General features: G+C 40.5%; 1 non-coding gene across 1 annotated transcript; it reads left to right on the top strand.

Annotated features, from left to right (window-relative positions):
* Positions 1-11,503: 11,503 nt before the first annotated feature.
* On the top strand, positions 11,504-11,633 carry LOC120045245. Its single transcript, XR_005476676.1, has one exon. It is a non-coding gene; the product is annotated as a small nucleolar RNA SNORA18 (small nucleolar RNA).
* The last annotated feature ends 1,385 nt before the right edge of the window (positions 11,634-13,018 follow it).

The following is a 13,018-nucleotide window of genomic DNA, read 5'->3' as shown; positions in this document are numbered from 1 at the left end:
TCTGGACAACGTTTTGTACCTTTGAACACTATCGCATTGCCTGTGCGGCTGCTGTATTGATTGTCTGGGAATGTGACCGCATGTGAAGAAAAATCTCTCCCTCTCTGTTTGTTCATTTTGTTAACACTCAGGCGGTTGTTTGCATAATTCTGTTGGTTCTATGGTAAAAAAAAAAATATCTAAATATTTTCTCCTATTTCACCTTACTTTTGCACCGAATGGCCGAATGATTGTGCCTTTTCTTTTGTAAAAGTGTATTTTTGCAATGCTCACTTTACAAAGATTAGGTTGATATTAGCTTTTAATATGTAAATAATACACGGCACATTTATATTCCTGTATGTGTGTTAGGGTTCCGAACACTGTTTCACTCTTTCGAAATGTCCCACCCAAATGACACGAGCCCAGAGTGTCGTTCCATTGTTTGATGGTGGTGACAGTGAAGGCAGGGGTGCAAGGTTGAGGTGGAAGCATAGACCATGTATGTACAATATACGTCTGTGAGTGGAAGAGGTCACAATGACAGGCAACAGGGCCTGTATTCACAAAGCGTCTCAGAGTAGGAGTGCTGATCTAGGATCAGTTTTGCCCTTTAAATCATCATTAATACAGTTATATGGACAGGGGGGACCTGATACTAAATCAGATTGGTTCTGTTTCTTTGTTGCAGTCTGCACAGGGCTGACCGTTTAATGCCCCATATAGCATTCTTTTTGTGGTGAGAATTTTATATAATAGTTTAAATAGGAAAGAACGGCTTGATGAATCAAATGTTTTGTATATCAGTTCATAAACCCGCCGCCATCGTATTAGGACATAAAACAATCTGTTCACAACTATCTTGAACTTTATGCGGTATAGTTGTCAAACATCTCGACCTTAAGTAAAACTGATATATATATTATGATTTATACTAATAATTTGAAGCCATGCATGGTTTTTGATTGGCGGCAGACAAACACATTTATTTTTTTCTCTTTTGAGTAATTTCCTTTTGCATTTTTGTGACAGAGCTGCAATGAGTTGCTTATACTTATATATTATATACCTTTGTTAATTGTTTGTATGACAACATTTTACCATCCTTATTTACAAATGTCATTCATAAACATGATCCCTTCCTTATAACCTTGTACATTTTTTCCAAGAAAATGTGTCTTTCCTCTATCAATACATTGGAGTTTCGATATTTTCCCAGCCTCTTCTGGAGTATGACATTGGAATGGTAACCAACGCTGTATGGCTTCATTTAGAAAGGAGGATACTTTAAACAGGGTTCCATTGTCAATCCACCGGAAAGGGTTGGTTTTAATCTGCATAACAGCAAAGAGACCCCTTTTTAACATTGGATGTGCCTCTCTTAGTAGCCTGCTGGAAAAGTTTGGATTTAGATGCCTTCAGAAAGTATTCATACCCCTTGACTTATTGTTGTTTTATGGCCTGAATTCTAAATGTATTTGTTTTATCACACATCTACACACAATACCCCATAATGACAAAGTGAAAACATGTTTTTAGAAATCTTTGCAAATTTATTGAAAAATCAACACTTTTGTACCTGTTTCCTCCAGCATCTTCACAATGTCCTTTGCTGATGTTCTAGGATTGATTTACACTTTTCACACCAAAGTACGTTCATCTCTAGGAGACAGAATGCGTCTCCTTCCTGAGCGGTATGACGGCTGCGTGGTCCCATGGTGTTTATACTCGCGTACTATTGTTTGTACATATGAATGTGGTACCTTCAGGCATTTGGAAATTGCTCCCAATGATGAACCAGACTTGTGGAGGTCTACAATTTATTTTCTGAGGTCTTGGCTGATTTCTTTTGATTTCCCCATGATGTCAAGCAAAGAGGCACTGAGTTTGAAGGTAGGCCTTGAAATACATCCACAGGTACACCTCCAATTGACTTGAATGATGTCAATTAGACTATCAGAAGCTTCTAAAGTGATGACATCATTTTCTGGAATTTTCCAAGCTGTTTAAAGGCACAGTCAACTTAGTGTATGTAAACGTCTGACCCACTGGAATTGTGATACAGTGAATTATAAGTGAAATAATCTGTCTGTAAACAATTGTTGGAAAAATTACTTAGATGTCCTAACTGACTTGCCAAAACTATAGTTTGTTAAAAAGACATTTTTGGAGTGGTTGAATAACAAGTTTTAATGACTTCAAGTGTATGTAAACTTCCTACTTCAACTGTAGATCATTTTTCAGTAGGATCATAACACCTTTTGAATTCCTATGCCCATGACAGAAATATATTTTACCATCCATCTCTTTTTCCCAGGCCACTTCACCCAGATCTGATTTCTGACAAACCACAGAGAAATCAGTATGCCAAGTTACATATTCTACTGATGTGGAGGATGTTTTAGTGTATTTTTATATAAAGGGTTGTTCTACATTACCTTTACCCATCTTATGAGAGATTCTCCAAAGTTGTAAAAATCCCGGCACAGTTTCTTTAGGATAAAAAAAAGAAACGGAATGGAGCTAAGCACAGGCAAATCCTAGAGGAAACCCTGGTTCAGTCTGCTTTCCAAAATACACTGGGAGACATTCACCAGGACCATAACCTTAAACACAAGGCCAAAAATACACTGAAGTTGTTTACCAAGATGACATTGAATGTTCCTGAGTGGCCTAGTTCCCGTTTTGACTTAAAATGGCTTGAAATTCTATGACAAGACTTGAAAATGGCTGTCTAGCAATGATCAACAACCAACTTGACAGAGCTTGAAGAATTTTTGAGACTTACCCAGAAATACTCACAGCTGTAATATCTGCCAAAAGTGTTTCTAATATGTATTGAGGTGTGTGAATATTTATGTTAATTTGATATTTCTGTATTTCATTTTTAATCATCTGCTAATGTTTTTTTAATGTTTTCACTTTGTCATTATAGAGTATTGTGTGTAGATGGGTGAGAGAAAACATATATTTAATCCATTTTGAATTCAGGCTATAACACAAAAAAAATGCAGGCCTTTGCTTCAGGCCAGCACTAACACACCTGTTTTAAAATAATCAACTAATAATGGTCTTGAGTTGGCTAGACTACAATTAGTTTAAATCAGGTGTTTTTTGTAGGGTAATACACTTCTGTTTCATTAAGGTCAATGTCAAAGGTATTCAATTCCACAGACTTGTGTGATGCATTTCTTCTTGGCGGGGGCTGGAACAACCTGCATACCCTGTAGTTCTCCAGGACTGGAGCTGGAGACCCCTGCTTTATGCTCTATCTTTCTACTCTGAAACATCTTCACTTTGCTATGTTATCACAAAAAGAATAAATATGATAGACAAATCCTTGGCAATAGGGGTGTGTCAACTTCTCTGCAAGGGAATGGACCATAAACTGAAACTGAATACAAGCCTGCCCTCTAACTGCGTGTATTTGTAATTCCACGACTGAATAATTCCACAATTTGATACTATGACAGCAACTCTTAGGGGAAATATTTTCAGTGGTTTTTACTGTAAATAGAAGTCAACGGACATGTCATTTAAATACTGATGAGTTGAGTTATGCCATTAATAGGCGTCTCGCCAGCGGGACACCTGTCAACAACAACACATTTCCCAATGTGGGAAATTAAACATTTAGGTACATACAAGTGTCTTATATCGGTTAAAAGCTTTAAGTCTTGTTCATCTAACTGAATTGTCTGATTTACAATAGGCTTTACAGCGAAAGCATGCCATGCGATTGTTTGAGGATGGTGCCCCACATCAAAATATCTTTCAACCAGCACAGGCTTCATAGAATCACAAATAGCGATTAAATATTCTATACTTTTTTGAAAATCTTCCTCTGATTTGTCATCCAAAGGGTCCCAGCTACAACATGTAGTGTCGTTTTGTTAGATAAAATCCTTCTTTATATCCCAAAGAGTCTGTTTAGTTGGCACCATCGATTTGAGTAATCCACTTGTTCAACATGCAGAGAAATGAATCCAAAAAGCTACCGCTAAACGTTGTTAAAACAAGTCAAAATACATTTATATTCAATCTTCAGGTACCCTAAAATGTACTTAAACTATAATATTTCATACGGAAAGAGGTATGTTCAATAGGAAAGCAAAATTAGCAGCTGCACGTCCTCTTCGTCGCACGAGCACAGACTGATTTCCAACTCTGACTCCCAGTACTAAAACTCAAAATTCTTCCTTGTTTGGGAAGAAACGAGCCTGAAACCTTGCACAAAGACTGTTGACATCTAGTGGAAGCCATAGTAATTGCAATCTGGGACCTGGATTTGGATATGACCCTATACGTTCCATTGGAAGAGCATGGGCTCTCTCTCAAAAAACAAAATCTGGTTGTTTTTTCTTTGGATTTTTCTCCCACCATATCAATTGTGTTATAGACTCATACATTATTTTAACATTTCTACAAACTTCAAAGTGTTTTCTATGCAATGGTACCAATTCCATGCATATCCTGGCTTCTGGGCCTGAGTAACAGGCAGTTTACTTTGGGCATGTCAGTCAGACAACATCTCTGCAAGGGAATGGACCATAGATGGATTAAACTGAAACTGAATACAAGCCTGCCCTCTAACTTTGTGTATTTGTAATTCCACGACTGAAACATTTGATACTGTGACAGCAACTCTTAGGGGAAATATTTTCAGTGGTTTTTACTGTAAATAGAAGTCAATGGACATGTTCATCTAAATACTGATGAGTTGAGTCATGACATTAACATCTTCATTTTATAAAAATACAATTAACATGGGAAAATGAACTGAGAACAGAAGAGAATAGCAAACCGCTAAATGCAATTCTCAACATTGACCAATTTTGACATTTACCATTTCAGTAGAGTGAGTTGTAAAATTAGTTGTACAATAATAAAGTGAACAGACCTCAATAATTAGGTACTAGATAAGGGTAATGCCGCTAATCGTGTCCATGTTAAGGGAACAGGGTGAGCTCTTCCAGGCCTCTGGCCATCTGCTCCTCAACCTTGATCTTGGTTTTCTCAGCCACAAGGTTAGAGGCTTCCTTCTGGGCCCTCTGGGCCTCATTGCTCAGCATCTCACCAGAAGAGGCTGGTGGGAGGAGCTATAGGAAGACTGGCTCATTGTAATGGCTGGAATGGAACAGAGTCAAACGTGGTTTCCATATGTTTGATACGGTTCCAATTATTCCATTCCAGCCATTACAATGAGCCCATCCTCATATAGCTCCTCACACCAGCCTCTGCTGATCTCCACCAAGGTTTTCAGGCCCAGGCGCTGGGCATCATCCGCCGGCTGGTTGTTGAAGCGGTCGCGCTGCTGCATGGGCAGTACAAGCTAGGTTTCATCAATTTGGTGACAGATTTTCATGTGGATATTCTAAAATCTGCATAAAACAATATGCGCATTTTGCCAACAGAGATTTGTTTCCATCAAACAGACTTATTGTGGATAAAAGGCTGTGTGTGATGACATAGTGCACATAAAAATGACTTTTGCAGTTAAATTTCCATGTACCGAATAAAAAAAGTTTATGCGTTTCCAACGAATTTTCAACTGATGGTTTTGTCAGAATAAATGTTGCGTTATATAGAAAATGTGCCCACTTTGGTCTTGGCATGTGCACTGTAGCCATCTTGCAGATACAGTCTGTTTATATAGAAATTGCCCTATTATTGCAATTGTGACACCTGGTGGACACCTTTTGGGTTTACCTGTAGGACAGCATTTAATTATGGGTTAAATGCTATGGGTAAAGGGTAAATGGGTAAAGGGTTATGGGTAAAGATGGTGTTCGAGATACACTACATAACCAAAAGTATGCTGCTATAACAGCCTCCACTCTTCTGGGAAGGCTTTCCGCTAGACGTTGGAACATTGCTGCAGGGACTTGCTTCCATTCAGCCGCAAGAGCATTAGTGAGTTCGGACATTGATGTTGGGCGTTGATGCTCGTTGTCGGCGTTCTAATTCTTCCCAAAGGTGTTCGGTGGGGTTGAGGTCAGGGTTCTGTGCAGGCCCGTCAAGTTCTCGACAAAGCATTTCTGTATTATGGACCTCGCTTTGTGCACGGGGGCATTGTCATGCTGAAACAGGAAAGGGTGTTCCCCAAACTGTTGCCACAAAGTTGGAAGCACAGAATCATCTAGAATGTCATTGTATGCTGTAGCGTTTAGATTTCCCTTCACTGGAACTAAGGGGCCTAGCCCGAACTATGAAAAGCAGCCCCAGACCATTATTCCTCCTCCACCTAACTTTACAGTTGGCACTATGCATTCGGGGAGATAGCGTTGTCCTGGCATCTGCCAAATCCAGATTCGTCTGTCGGACTGCCAGACAGTGAAGCTTGATTCATCACTCCAGAGAACGCGTTTCCACTGCTCCAGAATCCAATGGCAGCGAGCTTTACACCACTCTAGCCAACGCTTGGCATTTCACATGGAGATCTTAGGCTTGTGTGTGGCTGCTCGGCCATGGAAACCCATTTCATGAAGCTCCCAACGAACAGTTCTTGTGCTGATGTTGCTTCTAAAGGCAGTTTGGAACTCAGTAATGAGTGTTGCAACCAAGGACAAATTATTTTTACTCACTGCACACTTTAGCACTCAGCGGTCTTGTTCTGGGAGCTTGTGTATGGCCTACCACTTCGCGGCTGAGCGTTGTTGCTCCTAGATGTTTCCACTTCACAATAACAGCACTTACAGTTGACCGGGGCAGCTCTAGCACGGCAGAAATTTGATGAACTGACTTGTTGGAAAGGTGGCATTCTATGACGGTGCCACATTGAAAGTCACTGAGCTCTTCAGTAAGGCCATTTTACTGCCAATGTTTGTCTATGGAGGTTACATGGCTGTGTGCTTGATTTTATACACCTGTCAGCAACGTGTATGGCTGAAAGAGCCTAATCCACTAATTTGAAGGGTTGTCCACATACCTTTGTATATATAGTGTAATTGGAATAGGTGTAAGAAGCCAATGGTGTATTTATTACGCTGATTCTGTTGCAAAACAAAAAACATCAAAGACACTATTTTGCACCTGTCCAAATATCTATACACATGAAAGCCTCCGGGTCAAAATGACCCACAACGTGTTTGTTTACAAAATCTACACAGACATTCCACAACACATTAGTGTTCATATTTTGAAGTTAGGTTCATGACCCTAAATGAGGAAAAGCCATTTAATTTCATGGAGAAAAATGGGTTAATTTGTATTTTAGGCAAAGCAAATGTGGAAATAGGTCAAATTGACCCGCAACATAATTGGAGGGATAACAGGCCCAAAGCGTGGCTGGCTAACTAATAATGCCATGTGCATTGTTACTTTTGAAGTTGACTAGATTCAGTGGGTGAATTCCTTGCATGTGACATGTTTAAAGGACAGTCTGGTTTGCTTCCATCTCTAAAAGATTAGTGGTGACAATGAGGCCCGAAACATCCTAACGTCAAGTTAATGAAACGCAGGCTGTTATTCATCTGATGGGTAGTTGTGGTATTCTAGGACTAAGTATTTTAACCTATTTACTTAACTAATAGCTAGATTTAGTGTTTGCAAATATAGTAACTAAGTATTTAACTTCATTACTGACATTCTTTCAAATTTAATGTTAGACGCCCATAGCTCTGTCAACCCTTCCATTTATTTGATGTATGGATTTTACTTGTTCCCTTAGTCATGTTGATTTGGGAAGGAGCTATCATTGCAGGAAATGGCAGGCCTGCCATCTTGCACTGAGCCGGAACTCCATGCACCAGAAGCTTTGCCATGTGGTAAGACATTTCCTGTCTTGTACATGTCTTTGAGAGTGCAGCGCCAGTCAGGGCCTTGACACCGTGGGCCTTAGTGCTGGAGCAGTGCACATAGCAATCCATTTTCTTGAAACCCACTGCTGTGCTCACCAAGCAGCAGTGTTACTCTTGAGACTGGACATCAATCTGGAAATAAATGAATCCAAAGTATTTGCCTTTAATCCAGTGCCTGTCTTTCAGGGAAGAGTTTGATATGATGAAGCCCATTAGGTCAGTTAAGATCACCACTTTATTTTAAGAATGTGTCAGAATAATAGTAGAGAATGATTTATTTCAGCTTTTATTTTTTTCATCACATTCCCAGTGGGTCAGAAGTTTACATACACCCAATTAGTATTTGGTAGCATTGCCTTTAAATTGTTTAACTTGGGTCAAACGTTTCAGGCAGCCTTCCACAAGCTTCCCACAATAAGTTGGGTGAATTTTGGCCCATTTCTCCTGATAGAGCTGGTGTAACTGAGTCAGGTTTGTCGGCCTCCTTGCTCGCACACGCTTTTTCAGTTCTGCCCACAAATGTTCTGTAGGATTGAGGTCAGGCCTTTGTGATGGCCACTCCAATACCTTGACTTTGTTCTTAAGCCATTTTGCCACAACTTTGGAAGTATGCTTGGTCATTGTTCATTTGGAAGACCCATTTGCGACCAAGCTTTAACTTCCTGACTGATGTCTTGATGTTGCTTCAATATATCCACATAATTTTCCTGCCTCATGATGCCATCTATTTTGTGAAGTGCACCAGTCCCTCCTGTAGCAAGCACCCCCACAACATGATGCTGCCACCCCCGTGCTTCACAGTTGGGATGGTGTTCTTCGGCTTGCAAGCCTCCCCCTTTTCCCTCCAAACATAACGCTGGTCATTATGGCCAAACAGTTCCATTTTTGTTTCATCAGACCAGAGGACATTTTTCCAAAAAGTACGATCTTTGTCCCCATGTGCAGTTGCAAACCGTAGTCTGGCTTTTTTATGGCGGTTTTGGAGCAGTGTATTCTTCCTTGCTGAGCGGCCTTTCAGGTTATGTCGACATAGGACTCATTTTACTATGGATATAGATACTTTTTTCTTTTCCTGCAGCATCTTCACAAGGTCCTTTGCTGTTCTGGGATTGATTTGCGCTTTTCCCACTAAAGTACGTTCATCTCTGGGAGACAGAACGCGTCTCCTTCCTGAGCGGTATGACGGCTGCGTGGTCCCATGGTGTTTATACTTGCCTACTATTGTTTGTACAGATGAACGTGGAACCTTCAGGCATTTGGAAATTGCTCCCAAGGATGAACCAGACTTGTGGAGGTCTACAATTTTTTTCCTGGCATCTTGGCTGATCTCTTTTGATTTTTTCCATGACGTCAAGCAAAGAGGCACTGAGTTTAAAGGTAGGCCTTGAAATACATCCACAGGTACACCTCCAATTGACTTGAATGATGTCAATTAGACTATCAGAAGCTTCTAAAGCCATGACATCATTTTCTGGAATTTTCCAAGCTGTTTAATGGCACAGTCAACATAGTGTATGTAAACTTCTGACCCACTGGAATTGTGATACAGTGAATTATAAGTGAAATAATCTGTCTGTAAACAATTGTTGGAAAAATGATGTGTCATGCACAAAGTACATGTCCTAACCGACTTGCCAAAACTCTAGTTTGTTAACCTCTCTTGTACAAGTGGGACGGTAGCATCCCACCTCAACAACAGCCAGTGAAATTGCAGGGCGCCAAATTCAAAACAACAGAAATCCCATAATTTAAATTCCTCAAACATACAAGTATTATACACCATTTTAAAGATAAACTTCTTGTAAATCCAACCACAGTGTCCGATTTCAAAAAGGCTTTACTGCGAAAGCACACCATGTGATTATGTTAGGTCAGCGCCTAGTCACAGAAAACCATACAGCCATTTTCCAGCCAAGGAGAGGGCTCACAAAAGTCAGAAATAGAGATTAAATGAATCACTAACCTTTGATGATCTTCATCAGATGGCACTCCCAGGACTCTATGTTAGACAATAAATGTGTGTTTTGTTCGATAAAGTTCATCTTCATGTCCAAAAACCTCATTTGAAATTGCCGCGTTATGTTCAGAAATGCATTGTCTCAAACAAACATTCGGTGAAAGTGCAGAAAGCCACATCAAATTACAGAAATACTCATCATAAACATTGATCTAAGATACAAGTGTTTAACATACGATTAAAGATAAACTTCTCCTTAATACAACCGCTGTGTCAGATTTCAAAAAGGCTTTACGGCAAAAGCACACCATGCGATTATGTTAGGTCAGCGCCTAGCCACAGAAAACCATACAGCCATTTTCCAGCCAAGGAGAGGTGTCACAAAAGTCAGAAATAGTGTTAAAATTAATCACTTACCTTTGATGATCTTCATCTGATGGCACTCCCAGGTCTCCATGTTAGACAACAAATGTTCGTTTTGTTAGATAAAGTTCATCTTTATGTCCAAATACCTCCTTTTTGTTTGCGTGTTTAGTCCTGTAGTCCAAATGCACAATTCCGCGGGCACTAAATCCAGACGAAAAGTCAAAATAGTTCCATTACAGTTCGTAGAAACATGTCAAACGATGTACAGAATCAATCTTTAGGATGTTTTTATCATAAATCTTCAATAATATTCCAACCGGACAATTCCTTTGTCTTTAGAAATGAAAGGGAACGGAGCTCGCGCTCACGGCCGTGCGTGTGACTAAACTAAAGGCTTTCAACCAGACCCCTGGTTCAAACAGCTCTTATTCACTCCCCCTTCACAGTAGAAGCCTGAAACAACGTTCTAAAGACTGTTGACATCTAGTGGAAGCCTCGGGAAGTGCAATCTGACCCCATAGATACAGTATATTGGATAGGCAATCACTTGAAAAACTACAAACCTCAGATTTCCCACTTCCTGGATGGATTTTCCTCAGGTTTTCGCCTGCCATATCAGTTCTGTTATACTCACAGACATTATTTTAACAGTTTTGGAAACCTTAGACTGTTTTCTATCCAAATCTACCAATTATATGCATGTCCTAGCTTCTGGGCCTGAGTAACAGGCAGTTTTAATTTGGGCACGCTTTTCTTCCAAAATTCCGAATGCTGCCCCCTACCCTAGTGAAGTTAACAAGAAATTTGTGGAGTGGTTGAAACACTTAGGTTAGAGTCATTAAAACTTGTTTATGTAAACTTCCGACTTCAACTGTATATAGTATTCATTTTCCTTTCCATTGATTCCAACAGCTTCGAGGGGCAAAGGTGAATTGCCCTGTATACCTCCTGTTCGTACTGGGCATATGTATGGTCAATGACATGGTGTCATGCCGTCTTGGTTAGTATTTGTTTTTCCCTATATTTAAAGCTGGAATCCGTAGCTGTGACACTCACTTCCGTTAGTGATGTTACAATAAAAGTCACTTCAAACAAACACTTTTTTTTCATAGACATTGCACCAATGATAGAACAGCAGAATGTGCAAAACACTTCTTTTTTTCTTTCTTTTTACTGTGATGCAGAATACTCCTCTCCCCCTTCTCAAAACAATTACAAATACACCTGGTTATGACCAGTGAGCCTGATTCACCGTATGCGGATCTCGTCTTTAATGCATTTAACACAAAATAACCTTGATGTTCATGGTGAGTATTTTGCCATTTGAAATGCCTCGTTGACTTTTTATTGTTCTAATCAAACTCTACATGTGTGCTCCATATTTTAAACCTTTCTATGCCATACTGAGGCCTATCCCGACAGACTCCTCACTGTGGGACCTAGTCGTTGGTAATGCCTCAGAACAATTGTGGTTTCGCTTTACCCTCATGGCTACTGCCATTAGCCCTGTGGGATATTACTGCTGTACAAATACTCATAATTGCAGCTCTACTATGAACTAAAGCCACATGTTTCTAATGGCTTTTCTCATCTGTCTGGTGTAGGTCTACCAATTGGCCACAAGATGGCTCTCAACCTCAGATGCCCTTTTCGTGAGTAGGAACCCTGATCAGTGTTGATTACGTTGCGTGAAATCGTCTTCTATTTGTGGGTATATGGGGAGGAATTGACTATGGGCACAGCACTGCATGGTATCTGCAGCCAGCTGTGACTCTGGTTAGCGTGTTCATTAGTCAGTGCAAGAGCAACCTGGGCATACGACATTGTTGGTCTCCATGCCTCTTGTGTGGAGTCCTGGTATATATGTCAAGACACATTTCACTTCCCAGCAAGTTTATATCATTGAAATTTCATACAGGAAGTTCAGTCTTGTGTTCTCTTGACAGGACCATCATGTCAAACGTGCCAAGGGGTCTGAAGGTAATGATTGAAAGTGAGTACTTGTGTTGAGTCTCTTGTAAAGCTGGCCAAGGGCCCACTGAGTTGTGCTGTATGGTATCTGCAGCCAGCCCTCACCACAGGCTGTTCTGTTCATAACACAGTGTGAGAGTGACTCTGCATCTGGCATCGTTAGGCTCCTGGCTGGACTGTGCCTGGAGCCCTGGTATTTGTGCTGATACAAACCCACTCTCTCTACGAGCCCACTCTGTGGGCTGGCTGGCATCCATGGAATGCGAGGCCTCTGGTGGTGCAGTGTCAGAATTCCCCGGCATACCCAACACCAGGCCTGAGCGGCATGCCATGGGCTGCCACAGGGCAAGAACATCTCAGCACTGCGACCAGGCCCAATTACAAAATCTCAAGCCCTCTGACATTTGTCTCCTTTTAGTTGGATCCAAATGTTTTGCTAGTCAGATATGTGATGGGCTGCTGACATTCTGATTCCCCATTTAAAGCCAAGACAGTCAATGTATCCAAGTAATGCCTTGGGGAATTTATACTGAAAAATCTAAATGCACCATGTAAACTGTTGGTTTCATGAGCTGAAATAAATAATCCCTGACGTTTTCTATACACACACACAGCTTATTTCTCTCAACTTTTGTGCACATTTGTTTACATCCTTGTTAATGGTCTTTTCTCATTAGCCAAGATAATCCATCCACTTGACAGGTGTGGCATATCAAGAAGCTGATTAAACAGTGTGAGCATTACACATTGTCCCCAGCACAAGGTGCCCCTGAAAGACCACTCTCAAATGTGCACTTTTGTCACTGTGTCAGATGTCTCATTTGGTAAAATGTTCAAATGTCAACAAAATACACTAGACAATGCGGGATATTTTTTGTGGGCAAAATGTATTATTTGAGAAGTTAGGTGGAAATGTAATGCCAAATATAGATATAATAATCTGAGT

The sequence above is a fragment of the Salvelinus namaycush genome, chromosome 3, assembly GCF_016432855.1.
Source record: "Salvelinus namaycush isolate Seneca chromosome 3, SaNama_1.0, whole genome shotgun sequence".
Classification (NCBI taxonomy): domain Eukaryota; kingdom Metazoa; phylum Chordata; class Actinopteri; order Salmoniformes; family Salmonidae; genus Salvelinus; species Salvelinus namaycush.
The sequence above is the reverse complement of the archived record's forward strand: the minus strand, read 5'-3'. Positions and strand labels throughout refer to the sequence as shown.